This window comes from Notothenia rossii (assembly GCF_949606895.1).
Source record: "Notothenia rossii genome assembly, chromosome: 8".
NCBI classification, from domain to species: Eukaryota; Metazoa; Chordata; class Actinopteri; order Perciformes; family Nototheniidae; genus Notothenia; species Notothenia rossii.
The window spans coordinates 34,918,339-34,939,062 of NC_136906.1; the positions used below are offsets into that span (position 1 = coordinate 34,918,339).

Below are 20,724 nucleotides of genomic sequence, written 5' to 3' on the forward strand. Positions count from 1 at the left end.
ATTCTAACTGAAAATGTTAGATTACACATTCACATCTGACTGAAGATTGGCTCCATTTATTTGTGACCTTGAAAACTCTGCGGTACAAGGCACAAGTTATGTGAAGCTCATAAAGCGAGGCAAATACAAATAATCAGCTGATGGAGTGTAGATGTGGAAATAGGTGCATTCGATCAGCTGACTGTGTTTTCTCAATAAAAGTTGTTTCTTAGTGAATGTTCTGTACTGGTCTTAAAATATCATAACATCAGCTTTTAATTTTCCTCTTGGATGTTCTTCTTGACCCTCAGAGAAGGAGAACATTTTGAGTCGTGTCTTTCAGGCATGTCCTTTTCTAACAAAAATGACAGGAAACATAAAACATATTATTGCAGAACAAGTGTGTTATTTATGAAAGCGGTGTGTTTGTGTGTTTTGGGGCTGTCGATATAATTATTTTGTAATTGTAATGTTTTTTTTTTCTTTAAAATTTTAAATTAACCTTTGCAATGCATACAGTTCCTACCTACATAATAAAATATCTCTCTAAGTTACAAGGACCTCAACCTCAAACAGAAGCCGTTTGTTGTACAATATTCTCCCACTTAACGCTTAACACTTGTCTATTTCGTTTTAACCTTTATATAGTCTATGATTTTAACTTGGAGGCTACGATTAGCATCGTTAGCACCGATGTAGCTACCACTCGCTTACACGCTAACCCAAGCCTTAACGTTCATTACGTAGCTGATTAAAATCATTAACACATAAATAAAGTACTCGAATTTCACTTACCGCAAAACCGCATTCATGCACCGTCTGTTTTAACCGCAGAGCGAGTCACAATAGTCCAATATATAAGCATGAAGAACAAACAACCACGGCCGGCTTCAAGTTGTGTTCCCTGGATGAACTGAGCAGGCTGAGTCCCTGTACAGATGTAGCGCTTCGTTTCGGGCGCCTACCCGTGCGGGTCCCTGACCTGCCCCCTTGATAAATACATTTAATTATAATGAAACCAGCTGCAATGGATCATGAATCCACCAGGGGGAGACGTGATTGAAAGCTGCCACACTGGAACTCATGTGAAATAAACAGCTGATAGATCGCAGGTATCTGATATAGCGGATATTTCTTAAGATATGTCACGGATAGGATCATATTCTGTGCTAAATAAGAGACATGTAATCATTTACTAAACACCACCATGTTTTTATTTAACAAAATAATGTTGTTTAATTCACGTTGGCGTAAGTACAAAACCATCGCTATGTTTTTAGATCAGGAAATGCAGCCCGGCTCAAACGATTTTCAATCATCATCCTCACGACCATTTAATGTATCATATGTTCGCGAGTTGAAATGCATGCACTAGCCTACATTTAATTTAATTATAACGAAATAAATGTGGTTTAATCCACATCATTTACTGTGATAATTGTTTACTGTTGTGCACATTACTTTTCGCTGCATGATGCACCCCTGGTTAGAAGCTAAACTGCATTTTGTTGTCTCATTTCGTTCGTTGCAATAACAATAAAGTTGAATCTAATCTTGAGCAGGAACAAATGTATTTAGTACATATCTGTCATGAACGATTAAACACATTTGTGCATTCTTTAAACCGAGTCAAGCCCACTCCGGAGGTGGCGGCACATTAACGTGTGCACCTTGTTTAACTTGAAGGTGCCTGATGACATGTAATCATTCAAACAAAATCATATTTCGTTTCTTTTTAACAAAATAAATGTGGTTTAATCCACATAATTTACTGTGATAATTGTTTACTGTTGTGCACATTACTTTTCGCTGCGTGATGCACCCCTGGTTAGAAGCTAAACTGCATTTCGTTGTCTCATTTCGTTCGTTGCAATAACAATAAAGTTGAATCTAATCTTGAGCAGGAACAAATGTATTTAGTACATATCTGACATTAACGATTAAACACATTTGTGCATTCTTTAAACCGAGTCAAGCCGACTCCGGAGGTAGGTGGCGGCACATTAGGACCGTTCTGCCACACTAGGACGACCGAATATGAAAGTAAACAACTGCGGAAACGATAACGGGTGCCAAGGTGGATAGAACGGCATACGCAACGCTCTGGGGGGTCCAACGGCTCCGTGTGTAAGCCCCATAGGATCATTTTCTGATAATGATGAGGCAGTAGCCCCGCCTCTCCCCACCTCTGCTGCTCACCCCCGCGTCAAAGTAAACTGCACACTGAATTCAGATTATTTATCTTTCTCTCGATATGGACATAAACGCGAGTGAAGTCTAATCTGATAGGATGGAGACACGCAGCTCTGCTCACCTGCAGCTCCTCCCGCTGTGATGCAGCGGTGAACGGAGCAAAACACACAGAGATAAGAGAGGGAGGAAAAAGAGAGGCTCCATGTATTTTATTTTATATTATATAGAGTCGTTATTCATTTGTTTTAAAGCTCAATAAATAACAAAGAAGACCTTTGACCGGCACTTTTATAATTTTGTCCGGAAGATTTAAACTTTAATACACTTTGACTGGCGAAAAACTCTGCCCGGTTCCCTCGGCCCCCACCGCGGAGAATAAACAGAAGGGGAACCATGACAACCATGCTTCTTCGCTGCCTTAGTGGAGGAAGTTGTTACAGAATGGTTTAGGCTAGGTTGCAGCTCCACCCTGTGGACGTATTGTGCCTGTGTTATATATATATCTGCCTCACGTGACTCTGCCCCAGTTGTATGATTACCTGCTTAATGTGAATACATGGCGTTGAGACACAGCCTGATTTGCCTTGTTTATTAATGCACCTACATCTACAAACATGGTGTCAGAAGCTCAAATAGGACCCAGCTGTGGATTGCATGCTACTATCCGTCGCTGAGACGGCGTGCATTTATTTGTTTTGGTGAGGTTTAGCAGTTTCAGTTAGCCTGTTAGCATTAGCGTCACGTTGGAACAATGGCATCCAGCATCCCACCTCCGGAGCCTATGAAGATGGCGGGGGACATCCACGGCAACTGGGTGAGCTTTCGAGCAGAATTTGAGGATTATCTGCTTGCGACCGGGCTCAGCGAGAAAGAAAAGCCGGTACAAGCAGCTGCGCTAAGGAGGCTAATGGGGAACGACTGCCGCCATGTTTACAAACACAACCTGGGACTCACCGCGGACCAACAAAAGGATGCGGGTGATATACTGGTGGCACTGGAGCAATACTTCACGCCCGCAAAGAACGTAATCTTTGAGAGGTACGTTTTTGGCAACCTTAAACAAGAGGATGGAGAGCTCTTGGATGCGTTTGCTACCAGGCTGAGGGAAAAGGCTGCCTCTTGTGAATATGGAGCTTTAAAAGATGAACTCATAAGGGACAGGCTTGTTCTCGGGATAACTGACGAGGGTGCTAGACGTTGTTTACTAAGGGAAAAGGACCTTAAATTGGACGAGGCCATTAAAATTTGCCGTGCAGCCGAGGTCATGGACAGCAAGTTAAAAACCATGTCACTGGGCAGCTCTGGACCTGGAGACAGCGTTAATGCCACACAAGGACAGCGATATGGACGGAGGTCTGCCAGCAGGCCATCCGAGTCCACCAACACATCTGCACAACCACAGAGCATGAGAGACGCTGGCGAATGCAAGTACTGTGGCACACGGCACAAGCGTGGGCGGGACCTGTGCCCTGCTTTTGGTAAATCGTGCCGCTCGTGTGGCACTGCTAACCATTTTGCAAAAGTATGCATGAAAAGAGGCCAGCAGGCACGCCAGTTGAATGCTGTGGATGACCCGTTGCCAGGGGAACTGGAGGACAGCGTTGAGAGAGACGTGTACACAGCGGAGAGCGTGGGGGCTGTGAACACTCAAGGTAAAAAGTGGTTTGTCAACCTGCCACTGCAAAGTGGGGTTCAGAGGTGCCAGCTCGACTCTGGAGCCACTTGCAATGTGATGAGCATCAAGGACAAGACGAGACTGGCATCTAGAACGCCTCTTCTGAAGAGTCTCACCAGATTAAAACTATACAACAGTGAGTGGATGAGCTCATTAGGTGTGTACAGCACACAATGCATCATTAGGGGTAAGACGCACAGACTGGACTTTGAGATCGTGCATACTGGCCAGAGGCCCTTGCTTTCGGGTGAGACATGTGAGAGACTTGGTCTGATACGCTTCACCATTCCTGAGGAGCTGAATAAGGTGGAGCACTGCAGGAAGGGAGACCTGACCAAGGAGTGTCTTGTCAGCACCTACCACGACGTGTTCACCAGCCCTGTTGAGTCTCTGCCTGGTGATATTCACTTTGAGCTGGACAGCACTGTGACACCGGTGCAGTGTGCTCCCAGGAACGTTCCAGTGGCCCTCAAGGCAGCTGTTAAGGCTCAGCTTGATCGATATGAAGAGGAGGGACACTTGACCACAGTCACTCAACCCACGGACTGGATTAGCAATCTAGTCATAGTAAAAAAGCCAGACAAATTGAGACTATGCATTGACCCGAAGCATCTCAACCGTGCTCTGAAACGGTCCCACTACCTTATGCCCACTTTAGATGACGTGTTGTATAAGCTGCCAAAGGCACGTATATATTCACCCTGGTGGATGCACGTGATGCATTCCTGCAGTGCCGCTTGGATGAAGAAAGCAGCCTGATGACAACATTCTGGACACCGTGGGGTAGGAAACGCTGGCTGAAACTTCCTTTCGGTGTGTCAGTTGCCCCGGAGCTGTATCAAAGGAAGCAGCATGAGCTGCTGGCTGGCTTGACAGGGATTGAGCCCATAGCTGATGACATCCTTGTAGTCGGCTGTGGGGACACAGAGGATGAGGCCAATCGCGACCATGACACAAACCTCATCGCTCTGATGGACAGATGCAGGGAAGTAAAGCTGAGACTGGGCCTGAAAAAGCTGCAGTTCCGAGTGAAGGAGGTCCGCTTCCACGGCCACATACTGTCCGCGGAGGGCCTCAAGGCTGACCCTGACAAAGTCAGGGCGGTGCTGGACATGCCAAACCCCACAGACGCAAAAGGGGTCCAGCGGTGTGTCGGATTTGTGAACTATCTGTCCAGATTCATGCCACGCTTGTCAGCGGTATGTGAGCCGCTGAGGAGACTGCTGGACAAGGATGTGATGTGGCACTGGCTGCCCAAACATGATGCCGCCATGAAGGAAATCAAGGCACTGGTCACGGCGGTGCCATTCCTAAGGTACTATGACGTCCGCAAGCCAGTCACCGTACAGAGCGACTCCAGTCAGGCGGGTCTGGGCTGCTGCTTGCTTCAAGGGGGACAGCCTGTCGCATTCGCCTCCCGGGCATTGACCCAAACAGAGCAAAATTATGCACAGATTGAAAAGGAGTGCCTGAGCATCGTATTCGCCTGCCAACGCTTCCACTACTATCTATATGGGAGGGGTGATGTGACTGCAGAGACCGACCACCGCCCGCTGGTGTCCATCTTCACCAAGCCCCTCCTCAGTGCGCCAAAGCGCCTTCAGAGCATGCTCCTCACACTTCAGAATTACTGCCTTGCGGTGGTATACAAGCCAGGCCCTGAGATGTACATAAGTGACACGCTCAGCAGAGCCACCACCCCGCCACAGAGAACAGACACACTGTACCAACGTGAAATGGTCTGCAGCATGCAGCAGGAGCAGTGTGACACGGCGGCCATTCAGCAGGCAGACTATTTAAATGTCAGCAGCCAACGCCTGGCACAGATTCGGACACACACTGAGGAGGATGTGTGTCTTCAAACACTTAAGTCTGTCGTGCTGGAGGGATGGCCAGGACACAAAGAGGAGACCCCTGTAGCCGTCAGGGACTACTGGGCCGTCAGAGATGAGATAAGTGCACAGGATGGCGTGCTCTTCAGGAGTCAGCGCGTCATCATTCCAAAGCTATGCGCCCGGAAATGCTGAGACGGATCCACTACAACCACGTGGGGGGCGAGGCGTGCTACAGGCAGGCCCGTGATACACTTTACTGGCCCGGTATGCAAGGGGAAGTCAAGGATTATGTGCAAAAGTGCTCTGTGTGCAATGAGTATGCACACGAACAACAGAAAGAGACTATGATGTCACACCCGCTCCCCACACGTCCCTGGCAGCTAGTAAGCATGGATCTGTACAGCTACGCAGCACAGAACTTCTTGCTCGTGGTGGACCATTATTCTGAATTTTGGGAGATCGACCTGCTCCCTGACCTATCAGCGGACACCACGATCCGTAGATGCAAGGCACAGTTTGCACGCTACGGTGTCCCAGACAGGGCCATTTCTGATGGTGGAGGCCAGTTTGCCGGTGGAGAGTTCCGGGCGTTTGCGAGAGAGTGGGGTTTTGAGCATGTCATGTCCTCACCGAGGCACCCAAAGGCTAATGGCAAAGCGGAGTCAGCAGTGAAAATTGTAAAGAGCCTGTGCAGAAGGGCAGACCGTGCCAAAGAGGACCCCTGGAGGGCCATATTGCATTGGAGAAATACGCCCACTGAGGGTATGCATTGCAGCCCAGCACAGCGGCTTATGTCGCGGAGACTGAGAACCCTTCTCCCTGTGGCCGACCAGCTACTGGTGCCTCAGGTCGTCACGGGTGTTCCTGACAAGCTGAAAGTGAAACATCAAGCAGCAAAGCTGACATATGACAGATCTGCCAAGGATCTGCCGGAGCTGAACGTCGGCCAGCCCATACGGATGAAGCCGCTCCCAGGAGACAGGACGGGCCGATGGAGGAGAGGTGTGTGCCTTCAGCAGTTGGGACTCCGGTCCTATCTGGTCGGTGTGGAGGGGACCACGTATCGGCGCAACAGGGTTGATCTTCGACCAGCAGAGGCGGCCCTTCTCCAGCCGTCAGTTCTCCCAGAATCGGCCCCGGAGCAGCCTGCGAGTGGGGGGAGCGCCAGAGAGGTCGTCTGCGTCCCCGAGGAGTCTCCAAGGCCATCACCCCCGAGTTCGTCGCGGTCTTCCCCGCAGACTGGGGGTACACCATGCCGTGAGTTACAGGGCCGGGCCTTCTCCCGGAGCGGACGGCTGATTAGACCTCCTGACAGACTTGACCTCTAGGACACACACACGCACTCACACACACACACTTGGACTGTGCGCACTCAAACACACATGGACGATAAAGATTTAAAAAAAGAAAAAAAAAAGGAAGTGGAGAGATTGTAAAACAAATGTGATTGATTGTTCTGAGTTTATTGCTGATGTGTTCTGATCCAGCTATTATTGAAGTGTCTTTGCTAGGTGCACTATTTGTTGTTGAAATCATTTGATTAATGTTCTGTTTAAAGGTCAACCGTTTAATGGCAGTATTGATCCTGTGTTGTTACTTAACAAAAGGAAGGGAGATGTTACAGAATGGTTTAGGCTAGGTTGCAGCTCCACCCTGTGGACGTATTGTGCCTGTGTTATATATATATCTGCCTCACGTGACTCTGCCCCAGTTGTATGATTACCTGCTTAATGTGAATACACAGCGTTGAGACACAGCCTGATTTGCCTTGTTTATTAATGCACCTACATCTACAAACAGAAGTTACAGCGCCACGTACAGGCTCCTTCATATGTACTGCAGCTTCTCCAGCGGTTGGAGCTAAACAGAGCTGTCTCGTGTGGACAGACACTAGGCTTGTTTGAGACGCGTTGCGGCTCGCCTCGAAAGTAGACGAGAGTAGCCGATCGCAGCCGGGGGAGGTCTCAAAAAGATCGCCTGAAGTCGGACAGCTCCGAGTCGTCGTCGGCAGCTTCTTCTTCTTCTTCTTCTTCTTCTTCTTCTTCTTCGGTGGTGGATGTGTGTTTGAAGAGGGCAGAGGGAATTTCAACTTTAACTCTTTTGTTTCTGTTTCAATCGTTTCTTTAACTGTATGATCTTTCGTTGGGATTTTTGTACCCTTTGCAAGTACGGTTAATTTGTTAATTTAGTGTTTTTCCGTGCCTCGTGGCGGGGATGGCGTCCTCCGGGGCGCCGCCGGTGTCTCTGAGACACGGAGTGCGGCTGGTGGCTCAGGCCGCAAGCACAGTGGAGCAGGTGCTGCTGGCTGTGGGGGACCAGGTCGGTCATGAAAATATCTCCTATGCTTCCCGCATGAACAAAGCGGTCGTGGTCTTTTTGAAAGACCAGAAATATGTGACGGAACTTATCGAGAGCGGATTAATGCTAAACGAGGAATACATTCAAGTTTCACCGCTGGCGACACCGTCCACGCGGATCACTGTGTCTGGCGTTCCTCCGTTCATCCCGAATGAGGCGCTGGAACGGGAGCTGAAGCGTTTTGGTAAGTTTGCCAGTAGGCTAGTCTCCGCACTGTTGCTCTGGGGTGTAAGGATGAAAAGTTAAAACATGTCCATTCTCTGCGGAGACAGGTTTTCATGTTTCTGAATTGTCCCAATCAGACACTAGATGTGTCCTTCCGGTTGAGGCACGAAGAGGGTTTTTATATGGTTTATGCGAGCTCAGGGAGCGTAAAGTGTTTTGAGTTCGGGGAGTCGGGTCACAAACGTGTTGCATGTCCACAGAGACGGCACGCCGCTCCGCCGGGTGCGGCTGGGCCCGGGGCCGCCGAGCCGGGGGCCGCCGGGGCAGCCGAGCCGGGGGCCGCTGGGGCGGCCGAGCCGGGGGCGGCCGGGGCCGCTGGGGCGGGACCCGGTGTCGCGGGGGCTGCTGCTGCACCCGCCGGGGCCCCGGTGGCTGCGGAGGAAGTAGGGATGAATATCGTGAGAGATGAAACAGGGACTGTAGAGAGTGTGGTGAGTGTGAGAGGAAAAAATGTGGAAACAGATAAACGGGTGAGAGATGATGTAGCAGGACAGGTGAGGACTGGTGCTGTGGGACAGGTAGAGGCTGTTGGCACACAGAAGGAGCTGCCGTCTGGCTCTGGGCGGCAAAAAGAGCTTCAACAGGCTGCAGACAATAATGAGGTGACAGAGATGGACACAGACGGTGAGGGGGATTCTGACTGTGGTTCAGTTGCAGATAGTCTCTCTCAGAACGCAGAGATATATTCTTTGGAAGAGATTAATGTCTTTTTAGACGAGTCTTTTGGCAAGTCAGTGGAAGTGAGAGATTTTTTCCCTGACATTGACAAGTTTCTTCATACAGTGAGAACTCTTCAGAAAGTTGTAGGGTTAGACCTGCTGGATGAAAAGAAACGTTATCGTCTCAGGAGGCATGTAACTGCTGTGAAAAAAGATACGACAGGAAGCAAAAGAGGGAAGAAACTGAAAAGGTCTAAATAATTTCAACACGATCATGCAACACTGGGTGTCTCCTCTCTGCTGTGTGTACCTGTCTGTTCTTTCTCTCTGTCTCCTTCCTCTAATGCAGGCTTTAAGGGTTGCTTCCTTGAACATGAACGGGGGTAGAAGTGCACAGAAAAGAGCTTTAGTGTTAGAAGTCTTTAATCAGAAAAAATTAGATTTGATATTTCTGCAGGAAACGCACAGTGATAGCCTGAATGAGACGGACTGGGGGATGTGGTGGGGGGGTCAGCATGTACTCAGTCATGGCTCAAACCTTAGTGCTGGAGTAGCTGTTTTATTCTCCCCCTCTCTAAATGTAAAGATTTTATCCAGCACTGAGATAGTGGCAGGTAGAGCCTTGATGGTGAAAGTGGAACTGTTAGAGTTCAGTTTCACCTTTTATTAATGTGTATGCACCCAATCAGGGCCCTGCACGTGTATCTGTGTTTCAGTTATTAAAAGACAAGCTAGACACTAGTGTACAGGGGGAGTGTGTTATACTGGGGGGGGACTGGAACGTTTGCACTAATGTCACTTTAGACAGAATAGGACGGGAGCCTCATCCTCAGTCGTCCCTTTTACTGTCACAGGTGATAAGAGAGGCTGACTTAGTGGATGTGTGGAGGATGAAGCATCCCTCCGTTAAACAATACACCTGGATGAGAATGCTAGATGGGGGCGTCAGTGCAGCCAGGCTAGACAGATTTTACATGTCTTCTTCTTTTATTACTCGTGCAGTGAACTGTCACATCCAACCTGTTGGTTTTACAGATCATCAGCTAGTTTCTTTGGATTTGGTTTAATCCAACACAGAGAAACCTAGATCGTTCTGGCAGTTTAATGTTAAAATTTTACAAGATTTGATTTTCTGTGAGAATTTTAAATTGTTTTGGATCAACTGGAAATCAAAGAAAGAGTCTTTTCCCTCCCTGAGTCAGTGGTGGGAGGTAGGAAAGGCTCAGATTAGAGTGTTCTGTCAACAGTATACAGCCTACTCCACTGCAAACACTAGGAGAGCTATAGAGCAGTTAGAGAGAGAGATCAGAGAGTTAGAGAGTGTGTCTGCTCGAAATGTAGAACAGTCCCTCCTAAAACAACAACAGCTTAACTGTTTTCTTCAGGAGAAAGCCAAGGGAGCTCTGATTAGAGCCCGTTTTACTTCCATGAGAGACATTGATGCACCAACCACCTTTTTCTTCAACCTGGAGAGGTCTGTGGGCCAAAGGAAGCAGATGGTATGTCTGCGTCTTCCCGATGGACAGGTAACCTCTGAACCTGCTGAGATGAGGAGACATGCAGTGTCCTTCTACACGGACCTGTTCAAAGCCGAAGTTGTGACGTGGAAGCCGCTGATGAACTTTTTCAGGGTCTTCCACAGCTGAGTCCAGCCGAAAGTGACACCTTGGGCTCTGACATTACGCTGGAGGAACTGACCTCTGCGGTGACACAGATGGCCTCCGGCAAGGCTCCGGGCATAGACGGTTTACCTGCAGACTTTTTAAAACATTTTTGGAGCATTTTAGGACATGATTTGTTGGATGTATTGATGGAGTCCTTTGGGAAAGGGACTCTTCCAGCTTCCTGTAGGCGTGCAGTGATTTCACTGTTGCCTAAGAAAGGAGATCTAACCCTGCTGAAGAATTGGAGACATGTGGCTCTCTTATGTACGGACTATAAGATACTGTCAAAGGTTTTAGCTAACAGACTGAAGTGTTTTATCGAACTTCTTGTTGGTACTGATCAAACATATTGCATCCCTGGCAGATCAATTGTGGACAATTTGTTTTTGATGAGAGACACTTTTGATGTTTGCAAACTGTACAATATAAATGTTGGTATTATTTCTATTGACCAAGAGAAGGCCTTTGATCGTGTGGATCACACTTTTCTGGCTGCCACATTGCAGGCTTTTGGTGTTGGGGAGCATTTTTTGTCCTGGGTGAAGTGTTTGTACAGTGATGCATGTTGTGTTGTGAAAGTGGGGGGAGGGCTGAGCAGACCTGTACCAGTTAAAAGGTTGATCAGGCAGGGCTGCCCTATCTCAGGCCTCTTATATAGTATTGCCATCGAGCCACTTTTGTGCAGGCTTAGAAACCGGCTGAGGGGCCTGAGTCTGCCAGTGTCAGCTCAGGCCCCCCCGGTGGTTGTATCAGCTTATGCTGATGATGTCAGTGTTTTTATCCAGGGTCAGCGAGATATCCAGGAGCTACAGGACAGTTTAGTTTTGTATAGGAAGGCTGCCTCAGCCAAAGTTAACTGGGAGAAGAGTGAGGCAGTTTTGGTAGGTCAGTGGAGTTTAGAAAATAGGCCCAGTCTTCCTGGTAACCTCAGCTGGGGAAACGAGGGTTTAAAGGTCCTGGGAGTTTGGTTGGGGTCTGAGGACATGGTGGCACAGAACTGGGAGGGATTGCTGGGAAAGGTGCGAGCAAAATTAGCTAAATGGAAATGGCTGCTACCCCAGCTGTCCTACAGGGGAAGAGTTCTTGTAGCCAACAATCTGGTTGCCTCATCTTTGTGGCACAGACTCCAGGTGTTAACCCCACCGCCGGGCCTCATGAAACAACTGCAGCGGCTCCTCGTGGATTTCTTCTGGTCGGGTCATCACTGGGTGCCAGCATCGGTCCTGTACCTCCCTGTGGCGGAGGGGGAGCAGGGCCTTGTGGACATTACTGCGAGGACTGCTGCTTTTAGACTGCAGGCAGCTCAGCGGCTGCTGTATGGTGCCTCTCCCTGCTGGCTGGCTATGGCCCGGCTGTTGCTCTGGAGGGCAGGGGGCTTTGGTTTTGATAAACACCTGTTTCTGCTGAAGGCCCCTGCGTACAAGATAACTGGACTTGCACCTTTTTACTGCTCAGTCATCAATGCCTGGAAGATTCTGAGTTTTACCAGACCACCCGACCCCCGGCCTGGGATGTGGCTGTTTGAGGAGCCCCTGTTTGACACTGGTTTTCTTTCCGGAACCATTTTCTCTTCAGCCGCCCTAAAAAATGCGTTCATTGAAGCGGGAGTGGTAAAACTTGGCCATTTGACAGGGATCTCCACAGAAAAACTGGCTGAGGTGACGGGCATTCGATCAACTCGAGTTCTGGAGAACCTGGTAGAAGAGGTGTGGCAGTCGCTGTCGCCATCCCACCGGACTTTTGCTCTGGATGCAGATCTGGCCGACCAGTGGAGAAAGGGACATGATTATGTTTTTCCTGCCTTGAGGGTGGGTCCTGCGGTGGGGGAATGGAGAGAGGAGGATGGTCTCCTGCTATCACTGGGGACTCTAACACCTGGAATGTTCAACTCCTGCAATGGGAAGAAGCTATATCTTAGCTGCGTAAAGGTGCTAAACCTCAGCTCGCTCGCAGGCGTCAGAGAGTCGAGGTGGACAGATGTGTTTGGTTTGGGCTCTTCCCCTCAGGGCAGCTGGCGGATCCTGTATAAGTCTCCCGTTGAAAAACGGATGGCTGACATCCAATGGAGAATTATACACGGTGCAATAGCCACTAACAAATACAGGGCTCATTTTGACCCAGGCACAAGGGGGGGCTGTCCGTTCTGTTTTATGGCAGAAACATTGGAGCATTTAGTGGTGTCCTGTCCCCGGTTGGCTGGTCTTAAAAAAATGTTACAGGAGTGGGTGGAGGGGTTCGGGGAGGTTTTCTCCATACCACTTTTTGTCCATGGCCCCAAATACATCCTGAAAAAGAAGGAAATCCTACTATTGATCAATTTCTTGTTTGCTAATGCAAAATTAGCAATCTGGAAAAGTAGGAAGAACAAACTTGCTGGAGTAGGGTGGACGGATGCAGTGCTCTGTCTGAGGGGGCTGGTGGCAGCGCGTCTGAGGGTGGAGCATGCATACTATACGCTGATCAATCATCTACAGGGGTTTCTGGATGTGTGGGCTGTTGGGCAGGTTCTGTGCTCACTGGGGGAAAATGACTCTCTAATATTGAAGTTTTAAAGGGTAGGTGAATTTTTTTGTTTTTAAAGTGTGTAAAAGATGATGTTTTGAAATGGGTAAAACGTTTTCAAATGACATTTATTTGGTAGACGTGAAAATCTGTTTATTTATTTTGATTTGTGTAATGTTTTTTGTTTTTTGTTTCGGTGTATAGTTAAAACAAATGGAAATAAAATTTGTTTTAAAAATCAAAATCTTCTTCTTCTTCTTCTTCTTCTTCTTCTTCTCTCGGTTTTTTGGCGGATTGCAAACAACTTTAAGGTGCATACCGCCACCTCCGGAGTCGGCTTGACTCGGTTTGCATTTATAAAGAATGCACACATGTGTTTAATCGTTAATGTCAGATATGTGCTAAGTAAATACATTTGTTCCTGCTCAAGATTAGATTCAACTTTATTGTTATTGCACAGATTACAGGTACTGAGACAACGAAATGCAGTTTAGCTTCTAACCAGGAGTGCGACAAGCAGTAAATGAAAAGTAATGTACACAATCTACAGAATAAAAGATAGAATGAATTGAATGATGAATAAACAGTGAGGGGTATGAATATACACAGCAGCCTGTGAGCAGTATGAACAGTGTGTATGAATATGCTAAGATATATAAAGTATGAAAACGGTAAGCAGTGCAAGTATAGAATAACATATATATATATATATTAATTTCATGATGATAAACATTGTGGAACAATGATGAAAAATGTTCATGGAAGGGGCGACGTAAAACTGACACAAAACAACAACAAACTTTTGCCGAGCCAATTGGAGAGTTTCATCACCAGCACATGGTAAAAACCACCAATGAGCACTCAGCTCGAGATACCAGCGAGTCGTTTCCCGTCAAGCATTTTGCTTCCGCAGCCCGTGGAGAGGAACTGCACCGCCTCGCCGCGCCTCGCTCTCAAGGCTGCGGGCGTCTTTGTCCCGCGAGATTTCAACGTCTCATGTAGGCGAGCCTCCAGAGCAAGTCGGACAAAAGGACTAACCATCATGCAACGCACTAGCAAGACGTTGATCGCAACTGCGCAGGTCTGCGCAGGTCTCGCTTGTCTCAAAAAAGCCTATTGAGTCCAGAAAATGAATGTTATTAAGAGCTGTAAATATAATAAGCCATTCTTCTCTTGCATACATATATTGTCTTCAGACATGCATATATTATGTTTAATATGAAATGCAGAGCTCTCAAGTCTCACGCATTCGGCGTGAGACACACGCATTTCACTCCATTCACACGCTCACACGCCACACCTTGTATTTGTCACGCAGAGATTTCTTTCCAGGGTACCGCCCACCAAGTTGCGCCGCAATTTTGTAAACAAACTAGGCTTGTTTGAGACGCGTGCACTCCACTAGCCCCTTCCCTGGTAAATACATACTGTTGAGCAGGATCTACAGTTTCCAGTATTTTCCGTTTCGTAAAATGATAAAATACGGCAAAGATATTAAAATATGTGCTTCCATTTCTCATACTTTTGAAATGTATTAACTTTATATCATCATATCTCCGTGTTTACTGGGTCTTTTTGCATGAAACAAAGACTGGCATATCGTTTCAAGCCAGTACTTTCGACAGAAATACACGGCAATGTTGTCCGGACTGTTGTTTTTATGCAGCACCGGCTTGAACATGTCATGTGATCTGATCACGCCGGCGTGACGGTCGACTCCAAAGGGTTAATATTACATACATATAAGTATTGTTACAACTTGTATTTAGAAATACTCTGTTGTACTTATTGATGCATAAATGTGTTCATCCATTCAATGTGGCATCTGCTATAATGGGGTTAATGTATATATTACTTAATAATACAATACATTAGAATATATGATATGATAATTACATTTGAGTTTTATTCATTTCTTATTTTATAGTTTCTCATTATTATTATTTTTATTTTTATCGCTCATCTTATTTTTGATTTTATTAATCTGTGCTATCCTGTTTTTCCCTCTCACTACTGTGTAAAAACACCCCAACAATATTACAAAAAATATACTGCATAAAGCAAACTATATACTTTATTTGATCTAAAATATTGATATTTTTTCATTATAGTAGCCTGTGAAAACCATAACAAATAAGTGATTAAATGCTACAGTATTCAGCAAACACAACTACAGAGCTGCAAACATTTCAAAAAGACTAAGTTCTACAACACCCAGTTGTCTTTGTGTATTTGTGAATAAAGCGCCATCTCATGATTAAATCCTGTAATTGAACAAATGGAGAACTTTGGCAACGCCCTCTAGCAATTTGGCAACACCCCCAGCGACTGGCATCCGCTGGGTTTTTGACTGGGACACACCCATGTGAGTAGTGCTGCGTACCGGTACGCCGAACCGGTACTGGACTTGTAAAAAGTTTCGGTTCAAGTCCGGTTAAAACCGGAACGTCAGGAACTGGTACTTACGTATATTCTCCTTTGTGTTCTAAACCATCTAAAACCTTCCATAGATCGAGAAATTTGCGCTGAGAAAAGACGAAAAACATTGTTTTGGCTTCTGATATGGCGGCCATTACTGAACTCACGAAGTCTCGCAAAATATCGCAACTGCTCGCGAGATCTGTGTGACGTCAAGGGAAGCTGGCTTAGACATAGTGGACACTGACAGCATGGGATACTGGTTGCCATATATGGTAGTGTAGCTAAGCTAACTCCTTTGTATGTATGGTGATATAGTGTCTGCCGAAAGAGCAACACTTCACCCAGACAATGTCAATATGTTGTTGTTCTTGAACAAGAACACATAGACTTGTACTCTTGCATATTGAGTCTTGTATGTACATCACTATGTATGTAGTTGTGTTGTGTAGTTAGTAACACATGTAGAGTTCTAGAAAAGACATGGTGTAGACCAGGGGTGTCAAACTCATTTTAGCTCAGGGGCCACATGGAGGAAAATCTATTCCCAAGTGGGCCGGAGCGGTAAAATCATAGCATAATAACAAAAAAATGACGACAACTTCAGATTGTTTTCTTTGTTTAAGTTTAGTGAACTTTAGTGCAATAACAGTACAAGCACATTTAGACTTGGCGTATCAACAAAAAGCCATACAACAACATTAAGTCATATACTGGGAATGAACAAAATACAAAAACTCTTCTCAAATAACTAATTTGTCATTTTAACATATTAATCCTGTACTAACTCACCAAATGATTGAGACAAATTGAGGTAGAAACTTTTCAAGAGGGTTGAGTTACTTACTTCCTGCCTTGTAGGCTACATTACTTATTGATAAATAAAAGCTGTGCAATGCATGAACAATTTCAACAAACCTAACTTATGAACTGAAGTTACTGTCATTATTACAGTAAATCACACACTGTTCACTTTCTTTCAATCTGCACAGAAGACAATCATTTTTTAGATAACTATATCAGGGTGCAGTGTCTTATGCAGAATTTTAAGTTGGGTTACCCACTGTTGTTTTTGCTCCTGAAACCTGGCATCTTTTAGCTTTCACAAGTGCATCAATATCAGGGGTCAAAGCCTGAGTGGCAGCCAATTTCAGGATGTCATTTAAGTGCTTGTGCGTGAGCCTTGAGCGCAGCTTTGTTTTATTGATGCTCATTACAGAGAAAACTTGCTCACAAATATACGTGGTTCCAAACATGCACAACACTTTTGCAGCAAGGGCTGTCAAGTTGGGGTAACCTGGCAAAAGATACTGATAAAATGTGTCTAAGCCAGCTGCAGCAAATTTCCCCTTCAAATCTGAGTCACACTGCAAGTCTATTATTTCAAGTTGAATGTTGACGGGCAGATCAGAGGCATTCGCGGTGAATGGCGAGCAGAAAACTTTGAAGTCTTTCTCCAGTTCACCAAAAATCTGAAAGCGTTGCTCAAACTCCCGCAATAGTCCTATTAGTTTATCTTTGAACCGCTTCATGTCTGCGACATGTTGGATATCGCACACATTTTTCAGACAAGGAAAGTGCGCTGCATCACCTCCCGCGAGCTGCGTCTCCCACAATGACAGCTTCAACTTGAACGCACATACGCTGTCATAATACTGCGTTACAACTTTGTTGCGCCCCTGCAGCATTGTGTTCAAGTTATTCAAGTGCTCTGTAACATCCACCATGAACGCAAGATCCTGCATCCATTCTTTGGACTTAAATTCTAACACTGGTCTGCCTTTTTGTTTCATGAATTGTTAAATTTCCTCTCGTAAATCAAAGAAACGCCTCAGCACAATGCCTCGGCTTAACCATCTTACCTCGGTGTGGTAAGGCAGGCCGTAGTTGTGGTCTTTATCTCTGAGAAGGTTGTCAAACTGACGGTGATTCAAGCCTCTTGATCGGATGAAATTAACAGTTTGGACGACCACCTTCATGACGTTATCCATCTTTAATGACTTGCAACACAATGCCTCCTGGTGCAAAATACAGTGAAAAGTCCAAAAATCACGTCCTCCATTTGCAGTCTGCACTTTTTCCCTGAATTTCGTCACAACACCTGCTTTTTTCCCGATCATTGAAGGCGCACCGTCTGTAGCCACGCTGACAGCGCGTGACCAGTCCACTCCGACTCTGTCCAGGGCACCCTCGAGTGTGTTGAAAATATCAGCCGCTGTCGTGGTATCCGTCATCGGCACCAACTCCACAAACTCCTCGGTTACGGTCAAAGTATCATCAACTCCGCGGATGAATATGGCCAGTTGCGCAACATCTGTAATGTCCGTGCTTTCATCAATTGCAACTGAAAACGCAATAAACGACTTAACTTTGCGCTTCAATTGGCTGTCCAAATCCTCCGAAAGATCAGAAATCCTGTGTGCAACTGTGTTTCTTGTCAGGCTGATATTTTCAAAAGCTTGACGCTTTTCAGGGCACACAATCTCTGCAGCTGTCAGCATGCATGTCTTCACAAATTCACCCTCGCTAAATGGTTTTGAAGCCACTGCAATTTCATTAGCAATAAGGTAGCTGGCTTTCACTGCAGCATCGCCGATTTCTCGGCTATGAGTAAACACAGACTGCGGTTTTTTCAGACCCGCCAGCAATTCCTTCACCTTTTCGCTTCTCTGTTTTCCTTTCAAGTTATCATATTTGTCGGCATGTTGAGTCTCATAGTGGCGACGAAGGTTATATTCTTTCAGCACTGAAACGTGCTGCGAACAAACCAAACACACGGGTTTCCCATTCACTTCCGTGAATAAATAGGAGGATGACCATTTTTCTTGGAAAACTCTGCACTCTGTGTCCACTTTTCTCTTTTTTGATAGCGACATTTTGGGGAGTGAGGAAGCCAAGCACGATAGACTGTAAACACAGGATTACTTCCTCAGCCCCGTTATACATAGTTTGCTCGCTTCACATAATTGCTATTGCGACACCCAGTGGACACATTTAGAACAGCAGTTTCTTTCATTGAAAAATTGCAGCTCTTTTTATTTTTTATACTTTCCAAAATCATCTCGCGGGCCGGATTAAACTTGTTCACGGGCCTGATCCGGCCCGCGGGCCGTACGTTTGACACCCCTGGTGTAGACACAAGTTGGAAGGGGGCACAATAAACCTGACGAGTTTGAATTTGAGTTGATTATGAGTTTATTTTCAATTGATAATTAGCTCACAATAAGTTCACTTTATTTACTCACACAACTTGACACAAGTCCGGACTTATAAGTCCGGACCTGAACCTGAACCTCTGGACTTGAGTCCGGACCTGAACCTGAATGTGAGTCCAGGTACACAGCACTACATGTGAGCAGGGGTGGACTGGGACAAAAATTCAGCCCTGGCATTTTCTGTCCAGACCAGCCCACTACATTATCAGCGGACACTACATAGAAGTCCACTAATCTTGCGGCATCTTCTCTCATGCATACTACAAAGGAGAGTCATATTCCTTGATAGCAGTTAACAAATGAAGCACTTAACTATGAACTCAAGGACTAAAATTGACAGCTATATCAATCAATCTTTATTCATTATAGTGTCAAATCACAACAGAAGTTATGTCATGACTAGGGGTGGGACGAGACTAACGGGAAGAACCCTTATGCTACCCTTTCAGTTTTTAGTCTGTGACTGTGGAAATCTTTTGGTGTAAGCCCAGTATTGGTTAAAACCAGACTCGGACAACAATAACAAAAAAATATCCTGACAGATAATCTAAATAGAAACATATTACAGACAGTAGCAGCATTAGAGCTGAAACTCACTCATTCATTATGAAACCATAAATAGAGAATTGGAAAAAATATATATATATATATATATAGTTGTGTGAAAAGTCTAAGACATGGGGTACAGGTCTGAATAGATATGCATTCTCATATACGTGTATGTGCACAAGTGTGTATTGCTCTATACTTCCTCGTCCGCAGCCAGCCAGCTCAACTCCTCACCAAATTTGTGACCTGCAAGAAACAGCAAACAGAACTAGTACTCAGTATCTGTGTACTGACAAATATATGTAGCCATGTAGCCTTTTTGTGACGTAGTGACACTTAGTGAACAAATGTATCTGTCATGAAGGATGACTTAAGTCTCAAAAGAGCCCTAAGGCCTACCTGCATAACTGTTAATTGAACTTAAAAAGATATGCAGATGTTTGAAATTATAACCATCAATATGAAAATCTTCAGCCAGGAAATAATCATAATCAAACCTTTTGTTTCAATCTGAGACAAAACAAGTTGCATTATAAACTCACAAAGTCAAGACGAAGCTCTCAGATATGATGGATGACTCAAGCATCATAGAAGAACTTCTAGCAGGTCAGGAAAACCTGTTTGACAGGAGATAATGGTAGCAGAGAATATAAAGAGACATTTATGAATTACCAATTGTCATTTTATCACACATATAGTATGTTTCTTCACACAAACCTTTAAACATACACATATTGCATTCCTCTCACCACATGAAATAAGCTCAGGAACCCAAAAGTGTCCCAGTGAATGATGGAGGAGACGAAGCAGGTCCTCAAAAGGGGACTGAGGGAAAACAACTCCTTAGGCTCTCATATATCGGGTGGTCCACCTAAAAGAGACATGGAAGCATTATTAAGTCTCTCATCATCACAAATCAAGTATGAATTCAAATGACATTATAAGACACATGACATACTCAACAAATCATAGACTTCTCAGTAGCCAAAAAGTGGTGAAGTGGAGGAAGTAAGGGAGCAAATCCTTGAAAATGGACGGAGGGGGAACAACTCTTCAAGCTCTCACATGTCAAGTGGTCAACCTGAGAGGGAATTGGATACATTATTAAGTCTCTAATCATCACAAATTAAGTATGATTTCATAAAACATAAAAAATGATAAACTCACCATACTAGAGGAGACTCAACAGCCAAACTTTGGTGCAGTGAAGGTAGAGAGTGGACGCAGAGAGAGAGCAAGTCCTCGAACATGAACGGAGGAGGAACAACTCCTCAAGCTCTCACATGTCAAGTGGTCAACCTGAGAGGGAATTGGATACATTATTAAGTCTGAAAAATAAATAAAATGTTTTCCTCTGTCCTGCACCTAAAGTTGAAAACTTTTGGGATGTGCGTTTCTTTCAAAACTTCTTTAAAATGATGAAGTATGAATTTATACAACATTAAAAAATAC

At 45.5% G+C, this 20,724-nt stretch overlaps 1 protein-coding gene across 8 annotated transcripts in view; it reads right to left on the minus strand.

Annotated features, from left to right (window-relative positions):
• Nucleotides 1-20,724, minus strand: part of LOC307014197 (uncharacterized protein) — a 107,687-nt gene that overhangs the window by 15,496 nt on the left and 71,467 nt on the right. The gene's annotated exons all lie outside the window — the stretch shown is intronic.